Below are 15601 nucleotides of genomic sequence, written 5' to 3' on the forward strand. Positions count from 1 at the left end.
ACTGCAGCACGTCAGGCTTCCCTGTTCATCCCAACTGCTGGAGCTTACTCAAGCTCATGTCCATCGAGTCAGTGATGCCATCCAACCATCTCATCCTCTGTCGTCCCTTCTCCTTCTGTCTTCAGTCTTTCCCAGCTTCAGGGTCTTTTTCAGTGAGTCAGTTCTTTGCATCAGGTGGCCAAAGTATTGGAGCTTTAGCTTCAGCATCAGTTCTTCCAATGAATATTCAGGACTGATTATCTTTATGATTGACTGACTTGATCTCCTTGCAGTCCAAGGAACTCTCAAGAGTCTTCGGCAACACCACAGTTCAAAAGTATCAGTTCTTCAATGCTCAGCCTTATTTATGGTCCAACTCTCACATCCATACATGGCTACTAAAAACCATAGCCTTGACTAGATGAACCTTAGTCAGCAAAGTAATGTCTATGCTTTTTAATATGCTGTCTAGGTTGGTCCTAGCTTTTCTTCCAAGGAGTAAGCATCTTTTACTTTTATGGTTGCAGTCACCATCTGCAGTGATTTTGGAACCCCCTAAAATAAAATCTCTCACTGTTTCCATTGCTTCCCCATCTATTTACAATGAAGTGATGGGACTGGATGCCATGATGTTAGTTTTCTGAATGTTGAGTATTAAGTCAGCTTTTTCACTCTCCTCTTTCACTTTCATCAAGAGGCTCCTTAGTTCCTCTTCCCTTTCTGCCATAAAGGTGGTGTCATCTGCATATATGAGGTTATCAATATTTCTCCCAGAAATCTTGCTTCCAGCTGTGTTTCATCCAGCCTGGCATTTGGCAGGATGTACTCTGCATATGATGATGCTGTGAAAGTGCTGCACTCAATATGCCAGCAAAGTTGGAAAACTCAGCAGTGGCCACAAGACTGGAAAAGGTCAGTTTTCATTCCAATCCCAAAGAAAGGCAATGCCAAAGAATGTCCAAACTACCGCACAGTTGCACTCATCTCACATGCTAGTAAAGTACTGCTCAAAATTCTCCAAGCCAGGCTTCAGCAGTACATGAACAGTGAACTTCCAGATGTTCAAGCTGGTTTTAGAAAAGGCAGAGGAACCAGAGATCAGATTGCCAACATCTGCTGGATCATCAAAAAAGCAAGAGAGTTCCAGAAAAACATCTATTTCTGCTTTATTGATTATGCCAAAGCCTTTGTGTGGATCACAATAAACTGTGGAAAATTCTGAAAGAGATGGGAATACCAGACTATCCGACCTGTCTCTTGAGAAATCTATATGCAGGTCAGGAAGCAACAGTTAGAACTGGACATGGAACAACAGACTGGTTCCAAATAGGAAAAGGAGTACATCAAGGCTGTATATTGTCATCCTGCTTATTTAACTTCTATGCAGAGAACATCATGAGAAACGCTGGGCTGGAAGAAGCACAAGCTGGAATCAAGATTGCCGGGAGAAATATCAATAACCTCAGGTGTGCAGATGACACCACCCTTATGGCAGAAAGTGAAGAGGAACTAAAAAGTCTCTTGATGAAAGTGAGAGTGAAAAAATTAGCTTAAAGCTCACCATTTAGAAAACGAAGATAATGGCATCTGGTCCCATCACTTCATGGGAAATAAATGGGGAAACAGTGGAAATAGTATCAGACTTTATTTTTTGGGGCTCCAAAATCACTGCATATGGTGACTGTGGCCATGAAATTAAAAGACGCTTACTCCTTGGAAGGAAAGTTATGACCAACCTAGATAGCATATTGAAAAGCAGAAGCATTACTTTGCCAACAAAGGTCCGTCTAGTCAAGGCTATGTTTTTTCCAGTAGTCATGTATGGATGTGAGAGGTGGATGGTGAAGAAAGCTGAGCACTGAAGAATTGATGCTTTTGAACTGTGGTGTTGGAGAAGAATCCTGAGAGTCCCTTGGACTGCAAGGAGGTACAATCAGTCCATCCTAAAGGAGGTCAGTCTTGGGTGTTCATTGGAAGGGCTGATGCTGAAGCTGAAACTCCAATACTTTGGCCACCTCATGCAAAAATTTCACTCATTGCAAGGGACCCTGATCCTGGGAAGGATTGGAGGCAGGAGGAGAAGGGGACAACAAAAGATGAGATGGGTGGATGGCATCACCGACTTGATGGACATGGGTTTGGGTAGATTCTGGGAGTTGTGATGGACAGGGAGGCCTGACGTGCTGTGCTTCATGGGGTTGCAAGGTGTCAGACACGACTGAGCAACTGAACTGATACTGAACTGACTAGGGCTTATCATGGTCATTGAATCCACTGTCTCTGTAGGTAAAGTCATGCCATCTGATCCTGCTATTCCAAGAGTTCATGGTGGCATCTTCCACCATCATTTACTGTGAATTCCATGGGTGCTGGAACTGTTTCCCTGGTGCCTTTCTAAGTATCTAGGTCAGGGAGTTATCCCTGAGTATTCCTACTTATGGCTGGATTATGAGTGTATTAATTGCACATGATGAATCTACTCCAACATTTCCACCTCTTAAAAACTTGGGCTTTTTCCTTTATAGTGTATTAAGGAAGTGCCAGCATTTCAACATCTTTGGCTGAAGGCCACTGTGAATCCAGATTTCAAGTCATTTTACTGAAATAGTTTCACTGTTAAGCTTTAAATGAATTGTTGGTACTGTTTAATCCCCTCATTTATAAACACAGTCAGTCCAGTGTTATAACTGGTCCTTTCTGGTTCTAATATCCTTAACATAACTCACAGGCAACTTCACAGACTCCTGCCAACTACAAATATTCAAGATGCTGTGGTCACTCAAGGGTGTCTGCAACCCCTCTGGGTAATAGAACTTGAGGTTCTCCTTCTGGGCTATGCTTGGATGTCACTTTGTTTTGGGCCTGAAACAATGAGAAGAGTATCCCTTGAGACTCAACTGATCCAGGAGGAGCCATTGAACAGCTTTTAGAAAACAAAAGCTAATCTGGTGTGGGGAAACATATTCAAACATGCCACTCCAAATCTCAGGGTCCCAAATAATGACAATGTGAATGATTTCCTTTTGATAGCTTACAGTAAATAGCATCAGATTCATGATCTCCAAGGGAGAAAATTTTGTTTCAGAACCAAAGATGCAGCTTTAGTCACTCAGAGCTTCGTGAGGCCTAAGTTTTATTAAACTGAGAAGGGGTAGAGAAAGCTTCTGACAGACATCAGAAGGGGGCAGAAAGAGTACCCTTTTCACTCATCTTATATACTTTTTCAATTGGTTAAAATAATAGATCAAAAAAATGTCTAAAGGTGTAAAGGTCTTTCCAGACAGACTCCCTCAACATATATTGTAAGATAACAAGGTTAGTGGGAAGGAATGGGTTCCTGTTAAGGAGAGACACGTCCTCAAGCAAGATCCATTGTTGTTATATAATCATTAGCACAGAACTTAAGGAGAAACATCCCCTTGAACAAGATGCATTATTTTGTTGTGTAATCATTAGCTCTAGGCTTCAAGACAGTTCAGTCAGTTCAGTCGCTCAGTTGTATCTGACTCTTTGCGACCGCATGAATTGCAGCACACCAGGCCTCCCTGTCCATCACCAACTCCCGGAGTTCACTCAAACTAACGTCCATCGAGTCAGTGATGCTATCCAGCCATCTCATCCTCTGTTGTCCCCTTTTCCCCATACCCCTCCAGCATCAGAGTCTTTTCCAATGAGTCAACTCTTCACATGAGGTGGCCGAAGTACTGGAGTTTCAGCTTTAGCATCATTCCTTCTAAAGAACACCCAGGGCTGATTTCCTTTAGAATGGACGTTGGATCTCCTTGCAGTCTAAGGGACTCTCAGGAGTCTTCTCCAACAACACAGTTCAAAATCATCATCAATTCTTTGGTGCTCAGCTTTCTTCATAGTCCAACCCTCACATCCATACACTACTACTTGATAAACCATAGCCTTGACTAGACGGACCTTTGTTGGCAAAATAATGTCTCTGCTTTTGAATATGCCATCTAGGGTGGTCATAACTTTCCTTCCAAGGAGTAAGCATCTTTTAATATCATGGCTGCAGTCACCATCTGCAGTGATTTTGGAGCCCCCCAAAATAAAGTCTGACACTGTTTCCACTGTTTCCCCATCTATTTCCCATAAAGTGATGGGACCAGATGCTATGATGTTAGTTTTCTGAATGGTGAGCTTTAAGCCAACTTATTCACTCTCCTCTTTCACTTTCATCAAGAGACTTTTTAGTTCCTCTTCACTTTCTGCCATAAAGGTGGTGTCATCTGCATACCTGAGGTTATTGATATTTCTCCCGGCAATCTTGATTCCAGCTTGCGGTTCTTCCAGTCCAGCATTTCTCATGATGTACTCTGTATAGAAGTTAAATAAGCAGGGCAACAATATACAGCCTTGACGTACTCCTTTCCCTATTTGGAACCAGTCTGTTGTTCCATGTCCAGTTCTAACTGTTGCTTCCTGACCTGAATATAGGTTTCTCAAGAGGCAGGTCAGGTGGTCTGGTATTCCCATCTCTTTCAGAATTTTCCACAGTTTATTGTTATCCACACAGTCAAAGGCTTTGGCATAATCAATAAAGCAGAAATAGATGTTTTTCTGGAACTCTCTTGCTTTTTCTATGATCCAGCAGATGTTGGTAATTTGATCTGTGGTTCCTCTGCCTTTTCTAAAACCAGCTTGCACATCTGGAAGTTCACTTTATGTATTGCTGAAGCCTGGCTTGGAGAATTTTGAGCATTACTTTACTAGCGTGTGAGATGAGTGCAATTGTGCGGTAGTTTGAGCATTCTTTGGCATTGCCTTTCTTTGGGATTGGAATGAAAACTGACCTTTTCCAGTCTTGTGGCCACTGCTGAGTTTTCCAACTTTGCTGCCATATTGAGTGCAGCACTTTCACAGCATCATCTTTCAGGATTTGAAATAGCTCCACTGGAATTCCATCACCTCCACTAGCTTTGTTTGTAGTGATGCTTTCTAAGGCCCACTTGACTCCACATTCCAGGATGTCTGGCTCTCGGTGAGTGATCACACTATCATGTTTATCTGGGTCATGAAGATCTTTTTTGTACAGTTCTTCTGTGTATTCTTGCCACCTCTTCTTAATATCTTCTGCTTCTGTTAGGTCCAGACCATTTCTGTCCTTTATTGAGCCCATCTTTGCATGAAATCTTCCCTTGGTATCTCTAATTTTCTTGAAGAGATATCTAGTCTTTCCCATTCTGTTCTTTTGTTCTATTTCTTTGCATTGATCACTGAAGAAGGCTTTCTTGTCTCTTCTTGCTATTCTTTGGAACTCTTCATTCAGATGCTTATAGCTTTCCTTTTCTCCTTTGCTTTTCACTTCTCTACTTTTCACAGCTATTTGTAAGGCCTCCCCAGACAGCCATTTTGCTTTTTTCATTTCTTTTCCATGGGGATGGTCTTGATCCCTGTTTCCTGTACAATGTCACGAACCTCATTCCATACTTCATCAGGCACTCTATCTATCAGATATAGTCCCTTAAATTTATTTCCCATTCCACTGTATAATCATAAGGGATTTGATTTAGGTCATACTTGAATGGTCTAGTGGTTTTCCCTACTTTCTTCAATTTAAGTCCAAATTTGGCAATAAGGAGTTCATGATCTGAGCCACAGTCAGCTCCTGGTCTTATTTTTGCTGACTGTATAGAGCTTCTCCATCTTGGGCTGCAAAGAATTTAATCAGTCTGATTTCGGTGTTGAACATCTGGTGATGTCTGTGTGTAGAGTCTTCTCTTGTGTTGTTGGAAGAGGGTGTTTGCTAAGACCCATGAGTTCTCTTGGCAAAACTCTATTAGCCTTTGCCCTGCTTCATTCCGTATTCCAAGGCCAAATTTGCCTGTTACTCCAGGTGTTTCTTGACTTCCTACTTTTGCATTCCAGTCCCCTATAATGAAAAAGACATCTTTTTTGGGTGTTAGTTCTAAAAGATCTTGTAGGTCTTCATAGAACCGTTCAACTTCAGCTTCTTCAGCATTATTGGTTGGGGCACAGACTTGGATTACTGTGATATTGAATGGTTTGCCTTGGAAATGAACAGAGATCATTCTGTCGTTTTTGAGATTGCATTCAAGTACTGCATTTCAGACTCTTTTGTTGACCATGATGGCTACTCTATTTCTTCTAAGGGATTCCTGCCGGCAGTAGTAGATATAATGGCCATCTGAGTTAAATTCACCCATTCTAGTTAGTCTTAAGCAAAATAGATTGTTGCCATGGCAACTCAGAGCTTAAGAAAAAAAGTCTTATGTGACTAAGGCAAAGCCATGTAGAAAAAAATGTTTGTCCCTTCCTCCTCCTGCTCCTCCTTGAGGATTCTGGAATCCTTATCAATCTACCTAGGAACTGACTCTCTCACTTTCCTTATAATTCCCACTCTGCAACCAGTACAGAGTCTGGTAATAAAATCTGTTCTTACTTTACAACTCAAGTAATCAAGTGAGAGGACATTGTGTGTATTACTTTTCAACTGAGAACAACTGTGATTGATTTCTGTGGATCCCTAGTAAACACAGCTGACCTCATTGTACCATTTTAGCACATTCTTTAGATGTCCTGTTATTTTTCTTAAATTTTATTTAAAAATATTAGTATTTTTACATATATACAAATCTATTATCTTTCAAATTCTTTTCCCATTTAAGTTATTACAGAATATTGTGCAGAGTTCCTTGTGCTGTACAGCAGGTTCTTGTTGGCTATCAATTTTAAATATAGTAGTGTGTACATGTCAATTCTAAACTCCCACTCTTTCCCTTCAGTCCACCCTTCTCCCTGCTAATCATAAGTTCATTCTCCATGAGTCTTTGCTTTATAAATAAGTTCACTTATTTTTTTAGATTCCACATATAAGTGATAACACATGATTATTTGTCTTTGTCTCGCTTACTTAATTAGTTGGCTTATTACTCTTTGTTGATGTTGTTTAGTTGCTAAATTGTGTCCAACTCTTTCATGACCGCCTTGGACTGTAGCCTGCCAGGCTCCTCTGTCCATGGGATTTTTCAGGCAAGTGTACTGGAGTAGGTTGTTATTTCCATCTCCACAGGATCTTCCCAACTCAGGAACTGAATCCACTATCTTCTGCATTGTAGGCGAATTCTTTACCACTGAGCCATCAGGAAAGCCCATGATAATCTCTAGGTCCATCCATATTGCTGAAAATGGCATTAGTTTTTTCTTTTTAATGGTTGACTAATATTCTGTTGCATATATGTACCACATCTTTATCCATTCACCTGTTATGAACATTTACTTTGCTGCCATCTCTTGGTTATTGCAAACAGTGCTGCAATGAACATTGGGGTGCATGTATCCTTTTTTTTTTTTTGTATCCTTTTGATCCATGTTTTTCCACAGATATTTGCCCAGGAGTGTGATTGCTGGATCATGTGAAACTATTTTATTTTCTCAAGGTACCTACATACTGTTCTCCAGAGTGATTGTACCAATTTACATTCCCCATGCCCTTTTGAAAAAAAATATTCCTTTCCAAACAAAAACATGTTTAAATTAATTAAAAAGTAAATTTTGGCCTTAGTAAACAAAAGTTCTCAGAAATTCACTCCATAATGTCCAAGTTTTCAAGACATTAGTTGCAGAGTATAACATTTAAGCACAGAAGTTCTGAAGTACTTAAAGTCATATTTCCAGCACTTGAACTCTTTTTCTGCATTTTCCTAGGTCTTTAACATTGGGAAAGCCTCAGCTTTCTTATCAGTATAAAGGTGATAACAACAGTACCTCTTTCACAGAGTACTAGAAGGACTGAATGATTCATCATATGCAAAGTTCTTAGCACATAGTCCTGCATAAAAGACAGCTGTGATTGTAATCTATCTATGAAGAGGCCTGTAGAACTGGTCACAGACCAGGAACAATTTGACAATTCTGGTAAGAGGGAGGGATTAATGACAATGAAATGTTCACCATCATTCAAACATAGATTGAAGTAATCCAGAAGTGCTGGAAATACCAAACTAGATACTTCTGACCCATCCAGCTGACATCTGAAAACCTAATGTCAGGTTCAGAAGCCTGTGCTAAGTCTTGGAGAAGCAGTGGAAGCTGGCAGAGGCAGAAGAAAATGTCTCATAGCTGCCCTCACTCCATTCCTCCAGTGGAGTACCCATCTAGGAACAGGCTGGGCTGCCTTACTGAAGTCATAATGGCTGAGCTAGGAGACCTGGTGCTTGTTTGCAGTAAAATGTGCTCAGTTCAAATTGACCAAAGTGGAGCGTAAAGCCTGTCTGTCCTTAGTGATGGCCATTGGTTTGTGATTATGTTTGCTAAGCTAGGTTTGGGGCTGCAGCGCTTTCTCACAAAGAGGCTATTCAGACTTTAAGAGTAATCAGTTCTCCCTTTCACGTTCATGGATAGTGGAGGGGCAGTAACCCAGAACCCTGCTCATACTATTTAAGCACACCTGAACTGTAGGTGAGGCCCTGGAGACTGGCACTTGCCTCCTTGCTTGGCTAGAGTGAGATTTCAAGCTCTCCATGGGCAGGGGTGGGTGTGTTGTTTGGGCTTGTAGGGGGGTCTCTGTTTCTGGGCTTCATCAAGAGTGGAGAATGGCATATACTTTGATCATAGGTCACAGGTCATTGTAACCTCCCCCCTCTTTCTTACCATTTGCAGAATCTGCCTCTGGGTAGGGTTAGCAGAAGGGTGAGCCTCCAAGAGGGGCAGTTGATGTTATACTCCTGCCAGTGGGAAGGACCCCCACCCATGTGGACCTGAAAGCCCATGCCTTTTCCCAGCCTCCTGTTTGGCCATTCAAAACAAGAAAGATACCTACTCTTGGCTCAAATATTTCTGACAACATGTGCATTTATTTGTATTAGAAGTACAAACATAAGAACCCAAATACAAATACAGAGGGCAGCCTAGCCCACCCCGAGCAGGGCACAGTGGGACCAGACTGGCGAAGCAAGGTATAGTGCCTCCCATGTCTCAGTGCTGCCCGCATTGCCAAGGCACGTTGGACATAAGTGTGCCCACTTTTCTCTAGGAAATCACGAGCCGCACAACTAGCAGGGAGTCACATCCTTGACAGAGAGGAGGAGGATGGCAGGACCTCGGACCCAGAGCCAGAGCCTTCAGGCCCTCATGGGATGACAGTAGAGCAGGGGCTGTTGGTGCCACTTGATGAAGGCAGGGACCCTGGTTTGGCCCTCAACCCATTTGCCTGGAAAGGGACCAGAGCACACATTTGGCCAGGGCAGGTCACCTCTCAGGACCGGGTCTCCACACTGAGCCACTACACTGAGTGCGCAATGCAGGTTTCAAGAAACCCTCAGATTCTGAAATCCTTCTCCTCTCTCCCACTTGGAGGAGATGAATTCACAGGCAGGAAGGATTCCATCCAGGCAGAGAGCAGATATGCAAATCTTCTCTGTCTTTCTGCCTGGAGCATCTCCTAGGGCACCTGACGGTTTTCCTTTACACACATGTTTCAAAAAGAGACAACTACACACTATGGTTAACTCTTACATGTTGCACAGTTCACACTAAACCTGGTACTTTCTCACAATATACAAGAAATCTGTTTCCTAAACAAGTGTTACAGAGGCTATTTGCCACCTATATCTTGAAGAACTACTTTTGGCTTATCAGTTAAAATAGACCACTATGCACAAATGACCAAGAAATAACTTAAGTGTGCCCTAGTGAAAATGTGATGGTCTGCTCTCAGTAGAAGGCAGGCTCGTTTGGACTTCAAAACAATTTCTGATCAGTTATTTAAGCTTGATTTTCTTTTTAAACAAAAAATGTGGCCCCACATTTTCAGGAAATAGAAAGATAGTTCTCCTATCTGTTTCTTTTTTTCCATAAAAAGAAAAAGCTTGAGAAGCTAATATGCTTTCATTAGGAAACTGTGCTCCTTTTGATTTGTTTCAACCATGTTTAGGGTGGTAGGTAGAGTAATATACACGCTAATAAGTTGTTCCAGTTTTACCACTGTACGTAAGGATATAAATACACACATCACTGCATGTAAACACTAGATGGCCCCTTACTCCTCACAAAACAATCCAGGCCTAATCCCTGAAAATTGTTGCTCTTTAAGAACTTTCCACAGAGAATTCATTCATAAGGAATGAATCTCTCACTTAGTTCAGGAGCTGCTTATAAGGAAAAACATATCATGTAGTTGCACAAACATATGCTTGTAAACATTGTTCACTAGCACAAAATTAGTCATTCTGAAGGTCAAGAATGATCGAAAGTTTCTTTTTAAATGTTTTCATAGAATTAGTCTAAACAGCTAATATAATAATAAATACTGTAAATTTCATTAATATGTTTTACTTGTGTCTATTTCTCTCCAAAAGTAAAAATCTCAAGATATATTAGAAAGAGTCAAAGGTTAGACCCAAATTATATAATAAGAAGCATATTGATTGTCTGTTGGGGCTAACAAAAATCTGAAGTGTATACAGAAGCATTCATTTTAGGGAAAAATGATAGATAGTTCTTAGCCAATTTAAATGTTAACTTTCTTGAAAAGGAATAAAAAACATCAAGCACCATAAAAACAACAGAACCAAACCAAGACAATATAAGAAAGAAAAACACAAACCCACAAGCCACCAAAAAACAATTAGGTGGAATATTCTCCTAAGGAATAATTTCAAATTCTGATTGAGGCGGGGTAGACAAACAGGACCTCTGTGGCAAAATACAGTTCTGGAAATGTTTTTAGGAAAGCAAATATTTGAACTGTGTCTTTAATATTTAAACTGAAATAAAACATTTTTATTTTCTCTTTTTAAGTTCTAATTTTGTTTTAGTTTGGAAAAGACATTAAACTTTCATGTTGCATGAATAATTAAACACTAGGATGCATGCATGTATGCTCAGCAGTGTCCGACTCTTTGTGACCCATGGACTGTAGCCCACCAGGCTCCTCTGTCCATAGGATTCTCCAGGCAAGAATACTGGAGTGGGTTGACATTTCATACTCCAAGGGGATCTTCCTGATCCAGAGATCAAACCTGTGTCTCTTGTGTCTCCTGCATTGACAGGCAGATTCTTTACAACTGTGAAACCCAGGAAGCCTCAAAGCACTAGTAAGTGTGTGTGTGTGTGTTTGTGTTCAGTCATGTCTGACTCTTTGTGACTCATGAACTGTAGCCCACCAGGTTCCTCTGTCCATGGAAATTTCCAGGCAAGAATACTGGAGTGGGTTGCCATTTCCTTCTCCAGAGGATCTTCCTGACCCCAGGGCCAAGCTCATATCTCTGGCATCTCCTGCACTGGCTGGCGGGTTCCTTACAACAAGGGCCACCGCAGAAGACCAGCACTAGCGTGGAACCTGGAAAAGGATACATAGATGATGATGATAATGACGATGGTGGTGGTGGTGGTGGTGATGATGGTTATGATAATAGTGATGATGATGATAATTGCAATGCAGCATAATTTACTTCTTCTAAAATTCTATCATATTCAGCTGCCAACTTAAAAATTTGGTCAGCAAGCTAAATGAGCTTTCTGTCAATATATATCGTTTAATTACATTGAAAGTCACTTCAGAATGAAGTTTTTCTTTTTCCTTTAAATTCTCTGTAGCTTCCAGGGTTACCCTGCCCTAACCAGTGCGTGAAATCAGTGAATGGGGCAGGTTAGCTGATTGGTGGATGTATTGACTGGAACCGCCACAGCTAGTTAGGGTGATGAGCTGTTCTAATGTCGACAGAGTGACTGAAGTGCTGCTCTGTGTATTGAGTGGCTTTCACCTGTCAATTGACAAAGCTGATATCCCAGATCCTTCCTTTTGTCAACAAATAGCCAATTAAAACAAAATTTGCTGTAATAAACAAGAACCAATTTAAAGTGCTTATCATTTGCTCCTGAAAATCAGTCTGGCATTGAGTTCTTCTGCTTTTTAATGGAAAATAAGAGCTTTAATACTTTTTGTGGAAAAGTGGTTACTGGGAAAAATAAAGAATCTTAAAGAACTAGAAAAGCAGAAAATACAACAGCCACCTTCTCAGTCTGGGGGATTTCATTATTGGCAAGCAATCTTCACTGTACTTTCCAACCTGCACAGTTTAAACCGTTCAGCAGTTAGAGAAGACCATCCTTCCCTGCAGAAACCACTATCATCCTCACATTGTAGAACAATCCACTGGGTTGAGAAAGTGTTGTGTTGTGCTTATAAATGCAAACAAAACAAAACCCCCCCAAAAACCCAAGGTGGTAGAGGTAGGTGATGTTCTGAATAATTTAAGCAAAACAACTTTGCATTTCCCTCTCATTACCTGAATGGTACATTCAAATCTGAGGCTCTGTGTGTGAGTGTACATGTGCATTGGGCTCATGCTCCTGTGTTTTACCTACCTAATTATTTTCTAGCTCATGTTCCTGTATAATACAATTTTAAAAACTGGCTTAGTTAACTCAAAACATTGAAGACTTGTTAGTAAATGTACTACTTTCTTGGGACCTATATAAACCGGTCTAAACTTTTGTTTTTCTGTGAGCAGAGTAATGAGATTTAAGATGTTTCATCGACAACATTAAAAACCAAAGCCTCATTTAACTAGACATTTTGAAAAGAAAGTAGGAAACATTCTCTTTTGATCTAAATAGAACTAGACTAGGTTTATATCCTGGAGTTGCTAAGTTTTAATCAGAAGAAATTGTAAATGAAGGAGTGGTAATGTCTAATGGCTGCTCTTCAAAGATTACCAGATATTTTACTTTAAAAGCCAAAGTTTTATTTTCCATAGATATGACTGGCTAAGTTGTTTACCTATTATCTCAACTCTTATCTCTGTCTTTTATGGTGTTTTATCCCCATAATGATAGAAATATGTTTTTACAGTAAAAGGTAAGTTGACAAAGAATTTGAGAAGGGGTCATTTAGGCTGACCTTTTATTTTCGGTTCTTTGGATATGATTATATACTGTGGCAGTACTGTTAAGTTGCGTGAATCTGAAGGTTTTCTACAGGCAAGTTTGAGAGGAAAAATGTACAGATTACACACTGCCTCAGTTTTGGGAAATTTGAAGGGGACTTCAACGGAAAAATCTGAGTTTTGTATTACAGTGTGTTTACCATCTGATTCTTTCTTTCTTATTTACAGACATCTTTCTGAATATTTTTAAATGTGATGGTGTTCTGAAGTCTAATAGTAAATATTTCAGTGTGCATTTGCATCAGATTATCCTTATCTCATCATTCACATTTTGTCTTTTTTACAGAAATTGAGGATGAAATTTCATATATATATAAATTTCAGAACACTTCAGACAGTAGCAAGATCATGGAGAGAATTAAAAATGTTTGTATTTTGAGAGCACTGATTTGGTATAGCAAGTATAATGGCATGGAGACTAGTTAGAATCCTTCAAGTCTTCAAAGGGAATCACAGAAAGTTTTCAGTTATTGGCAGCCAAGATCAAAGTGATAAAAATGAGGTTTGTATTTGTTCTGAGTCGTAGCCCTTTTAGTAAAGAATGCCCTGTTGTGGCAAGTATCCACCAATGCAAAATAGGGTTATCAATTACCACTCTTGCTTCCAGAGTGTGATATTTTGCGGAGGAACAAAAAAATCTCTCTACACATTTTTACTACAGCAAGCTGTGACTAGGTAAAAAGACTTGGTGTGAAGGTTCTAAGTGAACACTCACATCCTATCACAAGCGCTAATGACTGACTTTTAGATTGGCCCTGATTTCTCATATGTAGCCTGAAAATGCTTTGTCATAAAGGAAAGGCATTTCTTCAATGAAAGAGTCCACAAAAATTGAGTTTTTAACTGATTTGATAATACAATTAAGGATAAAACTGTTGGTCACATAAAGAAATCTTGTCTTCACCATTCACAAATGATAAGTAAAATCTGGCAGGAAATGAAAAATCTAAATGATATATGTAATTTAAGATTTATGTGTTACTTTAAGGCATATGCTGGGTAAATTAGGGACAGTATTGACTGGGTCCAGAGTAAGTTATAGCTATATTGTCCTTCTCAGTCATGTATATGACAGTCTCTGTTCTGGCCTGTGGTATTCAGACTTTGCAGAAACTGAAACTTTCTAAGATCTGAAGATGCATTTTGCTCTAATTCCATTGGTGTGAAATTTCTTTTTTCTCTGGCCAGCCTAGATGCAGCTTATTAGAGACAGTCACAGTTGTCAGTATGAGCTATGGTGGTCAGAAATTAGAAATTTTTGTCAAAATGTGGAACAGTCATCTCCTTAACTTAGTGTTTCTAAAAGTGAGGAACGCAGTAGCACTTTTGGAATGCAGGTCACTCAACTTCCTTACAGCTGCCATCTAGCCGCCAAATATCACTCTCCATTCTACGTGCAAAGCAATCTGGGTGGAGCTGTAAGGATGTAGTATCTGTGAACAGTCTTGTACAATGCTCACCATACATACGCTACTAATCAAGCATACTGGTGAAAGAGAGTCCTTCAGTTAAAGAGTGATACATCCCCCTCACACTATCCCAGTGCCCATCCTCTTCCTTCTTGCATAAAGTAAACTCATACCTACTTAAAAGCATGCCCCTGAGCTCTGCACTTGTGTGAGGTACATGCCAATTTCCCTTACTGCAGACTGGAATGGTTTATCTGGGGAGCTGGGATCAATATGGAGAACTTAAATGGGCAAGCTGCAGAGAAGCAGGCATTGGTGTGTTCTCAGGGAATGCTTTCGTTCTTCTTAGTAAGATCCTGTAGTGGATAGATGTGCAGAAATCCAGTTTAGGCTCTGTGATCTGTTACACTCTCTTGAGATGAATGTTCTGTTTCATGGAAAAGGAACCAAAAACTAGTGTGTTTAGATCAGCAGAATTACTGATACTGGGAGGGAGAGATTGGTTGGATTCAGAAAACACAGATGATCCTATACTTATAATTTCATAAGAGTCTCCCATGATGCTCAATTATTGAATGGCCTTGAAACAAGAGGCCTCAGTAAAAAAATTTAAAGGTAAAGTTGGACTTAATATATGTGATAAAAATGCTTTTAGGCTGTTTTCCTCCCAAGAATTTCACTGAAAAATTCAGCTCCTTCCAGAACTTTTTTAAAAAAGAAATAATGAATTGAAATTTTCATATTGCTATAAAGTTGAGAATTGTGTTTGAAGAACCTTGGGATTCTCTCCCTGGGTGTTTAGTTCCTCTGGTGGGATGTTGTCAGGGCACCTCCAGAACCCCTCCCTGTTGTTGAGTGAGTGGGAGGTTCATGCCTGAGAGATAGGATGAGATTGCTAGTAGGCACAAGTCTCCAATAGCACAGAAATTTCTGTTGAGCTAATAGATTCAACCTGTTTCTCCACAAATACTTACTGTTTTTTTGTGTTTTAAATTGGACTTCCAAAAGAAAAACCAATTGGTTTGTGGCCTATGTAGTAAGTATCAAATCAAAAGGCATGGAAGGAGTTTACAGGAAGTAACGCAATGTCTCACATTATATAGACTTTTCCTGGAAAATTGGGTGATAAAGATCAACATATTTGCATTCACTTGACGTTCATAAAAATTGACTCATCTAATTTCAACTCTTCTGGTCTTTTCCACTCCCATGTCTTCTGTGTCTGGTCTGCATTCATTAAATTATATGAAAAAGCACTTTTATGTACTTTTCCTGCAAAATGTTTTACCT

This window comes from Oryx dammah, unplaced genomic scaffold (assembly GCF_014754425.2).
Source record: "Oryx dammah isolate SB20612 unplaced genomic scaffold, SCBI_Odam_1.1 HiC_scaffold_16, whole genome shotgun sequence".
NCBI lineage: Eukaryota > Metazoa > Chordata > Mammalia > Artiodactyla > Bovidae > Oryx > Oryx dammah.